Source organism: Metopolophium dirhodum, chromosome 1, assembly GCF_019925205.1.
Source record: "Metopolophium dirhodum isolate CAU chromosome 1, ASM1992520v1, whole genome shotgun sequence".
NCBI classification, from domain to species: Eukaryota; Metazoa; Arthropoda; class Insecta; order Hemiptera; family Aphididae; genus Metopolophium; species Metopolophium dirhodum.
In genome coordinates, this window is record NC_083560.1 from 147,844,946 (window position 1) to 147,854,078 (window position 9,133).

Sequence of the window (9,133 nt, forward strand, 5' to 3'; positions counted from 1 at the left end):
TATGGGCTATGAGGTTGGGAAAATATTTTTCTCAATTTTCATTAGTTTCAATTAATACTTTATAACCTAAATTATTATGTTTTAATCAAGAATTTTACATCTAAAATTAATAGGTAATTTATGTTTCAATCAATTTAATTTATTTTTAACTTTTTAGAGTATTTGGGGCGAATGACGATGATACCAATGCCTTGAATATTACACAGCTAGATAATAACACAGCCACAATGCCATACATCACCTTCATTCCTGATGATGTAGATGATTTGGATAATTGTACTGTTACAAATGAAGATGAAGATAATGATTTTCAAGATATATCTCATTTAAATATTGCTGAAGTATTGGAAGACACAGAGGATGAAGTATATATTTTACCAAAACATCATAGATGTGCAGCACATACTCTCAATTTAATCGCTACTAATGTAAGAGAATTTTATTTATTTTGTAATATTTTTAAATTTTAGATTCATACTATATATTATTATCAACTTACAAATTACAATTACAGGATATTCAAAAAGCTATTTCTGGTGTAAAAAATGCAGTATCGCCTCTGTGGAAGTATAAGCAGCAGAGCAGAACAACCTTTGCGAAATTAACTAATCTTTGGAATAAGCAAAACCGATCTACTAAAATTGCTGATGTTATAAAAAGTTGTTTTGGAGTATACCTTGTCACTCCAACAGAAACAAGATGGAATTCAACATATGACTCAGTAAATTTTTTTTTGAAGAAATCCAAATTAAATTCATCAAAATTATTTCGATTGTGTGATGAGATTGATATTGTACGATTTAATAAAAATGATATGGAATTCCTTGAAGAATATTCTCAGATGATGGAACCATTAGCTATTGTTTTAGACCTTTTACAAGGTGAAAAAAATATGTTTTTTGGTTTTCTAATACCTTCAATTACCGAGTTAATTTACAAGTATGAACAAATACTTAATAAAAATCAATTAAAAATCTGTTCTCCATTGGTAGCAGTAATAATAAATAGCATTGAGAAACGATTTGAAAAAATATTAAGTGACCAATTTTTGACAACAGCAGCTATTTCACATCCGTATTTTAAAACTGTTTGGATAAAAAACCAAGTAAAAAAGGATTTGGCTATTTCGGATTTTAAAAAAACAGTTTTAAATGTCTTTAATTCAAAAGAAAATGAGGCTTCAACAGATAAACGATTAGTTGAAAATAGTGAAGTCAGTGAAGATGAAGTTGAGGATTCTTCTTTTTTTTCATGGTCTAATGACAAACTTCAAGGAACATCAACTATCTCTGTGGAAAATGAAGTAACTCAATATCTGAGTAGAAGCCCTACAAAAAAACTGACATCACTTAATGAATATCCTAATATAAAAAAAGTTTTTATTTGTCATAATACTCCATTGCCTAGCAGTGCTCCCATTGAACGCGTATTTAGTATTACCAATGCCATACTAACAAAACGTCGAGGAAAGATGGACGATAACACATTTGAAAAAACAATTTTTTTAAAATACAATTCAAATATGTAATTCATATCTATTAAAATATACAATATACTGTATTACTATACAATATACTGTACTACTATTAGAATAATTGTGTGTTTTATTATTATAATTATTGATTATATATTAATATCTAAGTTACTGAATTTTAACATTCCATAATTAGGTAAGTATTAACTAAACAAAAATAAATATTTTAATATAAAATTTATAATTAACTAAAAAAAAAGTATTTTGAATACTTTTAAAAAGTATTTGTATTTATATTCAAATACTTTTAAAAGGAAGTATTGGAATACGTATTTTAAATACAATTGACACCAAGTATTTAAATACGTATTAAGAATACATTTGAAAAGTATTCTTAACAAGACTGTATCTACATCATAAACATAATGTATAACTGTATAATATCTACCAACTTATTTCACCATTACATTTTTAACCGTATTATTAAAAATAATGATAGATAATAAGTACCTATTAATAACATATATTATTTAATCTTATTGGCCCTGATAATTATGTTCAATCGTAGTACCTATATTACCTTTATTGTGATAATAATTAATTAATAATAACTAAAAAATGTATTCCATGCAGGTAAATGATCCTTTGAAGTATATTATTGTAAAATTATTATGACCTTCAAAAACCAAAGTAGTAGGTAGCATTGATTAAAATATATATTCACGAGGCAAAATCTTTTTATTGCTACAGTTATTCCAATTAAAAACTTAGAAATAGCACAGCATTAGTCATTACCTAAGGACAGATGAAGACATTCGAATATCCAGAGGTAATTAATCAGTATTGGGTAGTATACAAAATACCAGTGCCGTAGACCGTAGCCAGGGCACTTGCCCACCCCCGAAATTTTTTTTTTGCTTGTTTGTATTATATTTTATGATTGATAAAAATTAAAAGGCTGTCGAAAGTGAATCATTTTTAAGGGGTTGGATTTAGGAAATATTCTATATCCAGCGTCAGTGACTGTATGTGTTGTGACTTAGTGACTTGATCATTAGTGTGTATGAGTTCCCCGAACGCTTTAAGTTGAACTACGACGGCTAAGATTCTAAGAAATCAGTAACGTACATAGTACGCGCAGTCACTATATTTTGCGATCAAAAAATTTTCAACTCCCATGGGCAAAGGATTAGAGGCTGCCCTATATAATTATTCTATACTCTGTCCATCTCCCAATGACATTCATACTTATGTAGATGACATTTTAATCTCTTCCCCTTCATTCGAAAGTCACCTCAATACTCTTGAGTGGATCATTCATAAAATCTCACAAGCTGGTCTCACTTTAAAATTCAAAAAATGCAACTTCAATAAACAACAAATCAAATTTCTCGGACATTTCATATCCCCCAAAGGTATGATAACGGACCCTGATAAAATTAAAGCTCTTCAAAATTTTCCTTTTCCTCGTAATAAAAAAGACCTTTAATAATTTTTCGGTTTCTGTAACTTCTATCGTAAATTCTCACAAAATCATTCTTCCTGGACCTTCACCGAACAAAACAAAATAGATTTTCAAAAGATTAAAGATGCTTTCTCTCTTCAAATTTCCCTAACTCACCCCAATTTTAATATACCCTTTTGTATCCAAACTGATGCCTCATATATTGCTCGGTTAGGTGCTGAATTGTTTCAAGTTGATGGTAACGGGCAAAGAAATACTCCATCATTTGCAAGTAGGTCACTCTGTGGTGCCGAAAGGAACTACACGGTGACTGAATTGGAATTGTTAGGTATCCTTTTCGCCTGTCAAAAATTCAAAATCTACATTTTAGGACATCCCATAAACGTATATACTGACCATAAAGCTCTTACTTTTTTATTCTCTTGTAAATTAAAAAATAGTCGCCTTACCCGTTGGACTTTTTTCCTCCAAGAGTTAAAAAATCTCAACATTTATCATTGTCCTGGGAAAGATAATCCTATTGATGCTCTGTCTCGCCACCCTCTCGGTCGCGATGACCGACCTCCCAGAGACTCCCCTATTGTCTTACACTCTACTCTACTTCCCCCAGCCCCCCTGATATTATCCTGTTTTTTCAAAATATTTCATCAGAACAACAAAAGGACCCAAAATTAGTTAAAATTATTTCATTATTAAAATCAGTTCCCGCACCAGTATGGCACCATTATTATACTTTGAAAAACAATATTTTATTCATTCGAAAAGTTAAATAGGATTCTAACTGGTCTCTGTATATACCCAACCACATGGTTAAGCAAGTTATTATTTTATTTCATGAATATTATGCTCATACTGATCCCCTCAAAACTGCTCATTCTATAAAAAACATATGTTGTTTCCCTTCATTTTTTAAAATTATCCGTTCTGTAGTTCAAGCTTGTGAGTTATGTCAGAAGTGTAAACCTAAGACTACTTGCATTGCAGGCCCTATGTTACCCTTTTTTTTCAGATAAGCCCCTTGACAAATTATAAGTTGATTTTTATGGTTCCCTCCCTGTAGGTATGTTCCAATTTTCTTATATTTTTGTTATCGTTGAAAACTTTAGCCGTTTTATTAAATTATATCCCCTTAGGCGTGCCAATGCTAAGATATGTATAAAAAAGTTAACAACAGATTATTTCCCAAACTATGGAGTTCCAAAAAGTATTGTTTCCGACCACGGTCGACAGTTTACTAGCAAGTATTGGAAAACCTCCCTGAAAAAATATCAAATTCAAGCATCTCACACAAGTATTTATCACCCCCAATCAAATCTCTCTGAACGTGTTATGAGAGAGCTAGGCAGGATGTTCAGGACGTATTGCCACCAGAAACATGGCCTCAATATGTCCCCTACATAGAGTGGACGTTCAACAACGTACGTCATGAATCCACCCACCAAACTCCCTCAACACTCTTCCTTCAAAATTCAAAACACAACCCATTAGTACATTTCATACAATTCCTCGACAATAATTCTCCTCTTAATTATCATAAACAATTAATATTAGCTCAAGAAGTACAATTAACTAAAGCAGAAGCTCGTAAGAAACTCCAAGAAAAAAATATTAACCCCACTCATTTTAAAATAGGCGACCTAGTACTAGTCCGCACTCATAAGCTAAGCAATCAAATAGACAAAAAACATCTAAATTATTTTATATGGTGGTCCCTTCAAAATTGAAAATATAAAAACAGTAATTAATGTTTATGAGTTAGTTCACCCTGATGATGATAAGGTACCCACAATAGTATACATTTAAAACCATATATACCACCTACAATGTAAAGTCATCAGGTGTGGTTACACTTCTCTTTCAATGTTACAATATCAAATCATAATTAAAACTGACTAATATTTCCGTTCAACAATCGTTTCAGGACCAAAAATTAATTTCAATTTACTCTTCATTTCATTTGTCTAAAGTAGTGTATATTATTTTTGGCGAAGGGAAAGTGGCGTGCCCATCGTCCAGTGTACCTTAACAAGTATGCTGCAGTAGCCCTACCCTGACCTTAATTGGTTGGGGTAGTCTGGTCCTCCAGGTTGGGGGTTGAGCGCAGGGTTGACAACCCGCCTTGTAAAAAGCTTTTTGTTCAGGATACATACAACAAGCCTCGGACTAGAGTATATGGTAAAACGACTGGAAACTGGAAAACGGAACAATTTTTGGGTACGTGGAATGTGCGATCTCTGCACAAATCAAGTGCGGCTTTGGATTTGGTCAAGGAATTAGAAAAATATGGAACGAAGTGTGTAGCACTTCAAGAAATTAGATGGGAAGATGCCGGGTCAACAAAAGTGTCTCAAACAACCATCTTCAATGGAAAATTCGAAAAAGGTCATAAACTGGGAACCGGTTTTGCTGTGCACGAATCAATTATACACTCAGTAAAGGAGTTTAGAGATATAAATCCGAGAATTACAACTTTAACAATTAAAACAGACAATTTTGACATGGTATTAATCAACGCGCATGCCCCAACTGAGGATAAAAATGAAGAAGAAAAAGAGCTGTTTTATGCATCACTAGAAGATACGTTTAGCATGTCAAAAGGTGATATAAAATTAGTACTAGGCGATTTCAATGCAAAAATAGGAAGGAAAGAGTGCTACAAATCGACTATTGGAATCTACAGCCTACATTCCAGCACCAACGATAATGGTACTAAACTAATCGACTTCGCTTTAGGAAAGGGTTTAGTGGTCAAAAGTACTATGTTCCAACGAAAAGACATACATAAATATACATGGATCTCGCCGAATGGGAGACATAAAAATCAAATTGACCATGTCCTAATAAATAATAGATTCAAAAATAGTATTCTGAATATAAGAACTTTACGGGGAGCTGATATGGACTCGGACCATCTACTGGTTGGTATATGGATGAAAGTTAAAATTAAGAAATATAAGAAAGGTAATTTAACAAACAAAGGACGAACCGATATAAATAAACTAAAGGACAAACAAATATGCAAAGAGTATGTAGAGTGCTTTCAGAATAGTATTAAAAGTAAACAATTAGATATAGAAAGAAACTTAAATGTTGATAAAACATGGGAACATGTAAAAGAAAGCATAAATGAAGCATCAACGAAAGTCTTGGGAAAAAAAGTATCGAAAACAAAACCATGGTTCAATACGATTTGTGAAGAAGCTGTACAAAGAAAAAAATTAGCAAGACAAGAGTGGTTAATTGACACTGACAACTCACTAACACTGAGAAGATTTAGAACTCGTCAAAAATAAGCCAGCAATATATTGAGATGTGAAAAGAGGAAATACGTTCAAAACATATTAGAAACAGCAGAACTCGATTATAAAACACACAGAACTAGAGATATGTATAAGCGAGTGAATGATCTCAGAGGTGGATACAAAAAGAAAGAAAGATTCCTAAGGGATGATGATGGCTCCCTGATAACTACAAGTGAAGAGTTGGCAAAGAAATGGGCTAGCTACTTTGAAAAGTTGCTAAACTGTGAAGAACCGAGTGAAACCCTTAATTTTAATTTTAATCAGGAATTCCAAGAATCACAGGATTGTGAAGAACCGACCTTGGAGGAAATAAAATTACAGATAAACATGCTAAAGAATAACAAATCCCCCGGAGAGGATGACATTCAATCAGAGCTCTTAAAGGAAGGCGGAGAGGAAATGGTAAAGTGGTTTTGGAAGGTAATTCACGAAGTCTGGACAACTGAAAAAATGCCTAAAGAGTGAAAGACAGCGGTGATTTGTCCAATTCATAAAAAAGGAAGTAAACAAGACTGCAATAACTATCGTGGGATAGCCCTCCTAAACGTATAATAACGGAAATACAAACTCAGACCCAATTTTAGTTAAATCGGGATTAAGACAGGGAGACGCTATGTCACCAATCTTATTTAATATAGTAGTAGAGAAAGTTGTAAGAGAGATGAATATTACACCGCAAGAAGGAGTTAAATTCCAGGAATCGTCCATAGGACTTCTGGCTTATGCAGATGATCTGGTGATCATGGAGGATTCACAAGACGGACTAAAAGGTTTATTAAACCGGCTGGAGAAAGCAGCACTGAAAGTTGGACTCCATGTCAATGAGGACAAAACGGAATATATGGTAGTAGGAAGACGAGACACTATAAGATTATATCCAACTCTTAACATCAACAACCGAAATTTCAAAAGAACAAGACAATATAAGTCCTAAGTACCTAGGATCCATACTTTCAGAGAAAAATGAAATCGAAATAGAAATAGGAGCAAGAATTCAGTCAGGAAATAAATGCCTTTATGGTCTTGCGAAATTACTGGGATCAAGATCACTTTCAAGAGAATTAAAATTACAATTATACTTCACATTAATACGACCTGTTATTACTTATGGAGCTGAGGCGTGGCCATTAAGGAAAAGTGATGAAAGAAAACTCTTAGTTCTGGAAAGAAAAATACTGAGGAAGATCTTTGGACCAATAAAAGACATGCTTAGTGGGGAATGGAGAATAAGGAAAAATGATGAACTAGAGACACTCTTTCATAAACCCAGTATACTCGAAACAATAAAGAACAAAAGATTGCTTTGGGCTGGGCATGCCTGGCGTAGTCAAAACCCACTCATACGTATGGTACTGTTTGAGGTCTTTGTATTTGGTTTCGGTTATTGACAGTTTGGTGAAATATAACTGTTTTGGTTCATCATTTTTTACTTTAGATCTCACTCTACTCTCAGTTATACTAACAATTTTGTAGTTCAACATAATATTATTCTCATCATCATGTTTAAATGAATAAGCTATCTTCAAATCATTTAGATTGTCTTTATTAAAATGTACTGTTCTTATATTTTTAAATTTAACATCACAGCCATTAGTATCTTTTAATTTTGGTCGATTGAACATTGTTTTACATACTTCGGACCAATCTAAAAAGTCTGAATGATTTAATTCCACAGTGTTATAAGTGCCAAATTTTTTTCTTGAATTTCTGATTAGAGTAGGCCATTCAGAAGGAGCCCATACAGTTTTTCTTTTTAAATTTTTCTCTATACATGCATGTACAGAGTCAACTGGCATGTAGGTATGTCCTGGCAATAAATAATTAATCGTTATACTGTTAATATTTTTTGAATTTAATAGGAAATATCGCAACATGGACAAAACAACATGATTTTTGTTTTGTCCAGGACAGCTATCACAATAAAGTGCTATATCATGAAAAGTACCTATTTCATCGATAGTTTTTAAATATATAAATATAATGGAAGCAATTTCATATGAGCCTCTTTTTCCATCAGGCTCGGACCACAGATAACAATGCCCATCGGCTGCCGGCCGACAATTGTGCTCATTCGGGAGCGATGTTTATTATTTTCTCAACCATCGTCTATAACGGATCGAGTAAATACAATGCACACACGTCGTACAATTATGCCACATTGCTGCCGTAATATTTTTGATATTCGCGCGTACCTATTCGGCTTGTATTTATTGCTTTATTAAATACTTACTTCATAAAAAATATATTTAATACAGTAAATAATATCTAGTTTATAACTGTAACATAAACGAATATTACCGAAATATCTAAATATTATTTTTTAGTAGGTTAATTAATTGAATATATTATTTTACGTTATACTACTACCACATAGGTATATTTTATAAATTACATTTTTTGCGTATTTCTAAACATTAAACATTTTTCACACATCAGTCATCTATTATTTATAAGGTCCTACTTTTCTACCTATCTTACAATAATTTGAAACCTACGATTTACTAATATGTACTAATAAGTAATAAGTAATACTAATAAGTAATGACAAAGATATTATGAATTAGGTACGCATTTATTCAATAATATATTTATTAGTTTGTAATTAATAAATAAAACTCTTGTTTACTTTAATATACATACCGATACCAATACAATAAAAAAAAAAATTTTTGAAAGGAAATAAATTGGTCATGGAAATATAATTAGATACAGTTTATAATGCCAGTAATAACTAATAAAGTTATAGGTATTTCTTATTTTTATTTATAAAACTTTATGTAGGTACCACACTACTAGTTATTTTACTTGGCTTTCTCTCGTTCTCGTATATCACTTTTTAGCATTCTAGTTGGGTAAAGTGGTTGTACTATTTCCGATAGTAAACATTGTAAA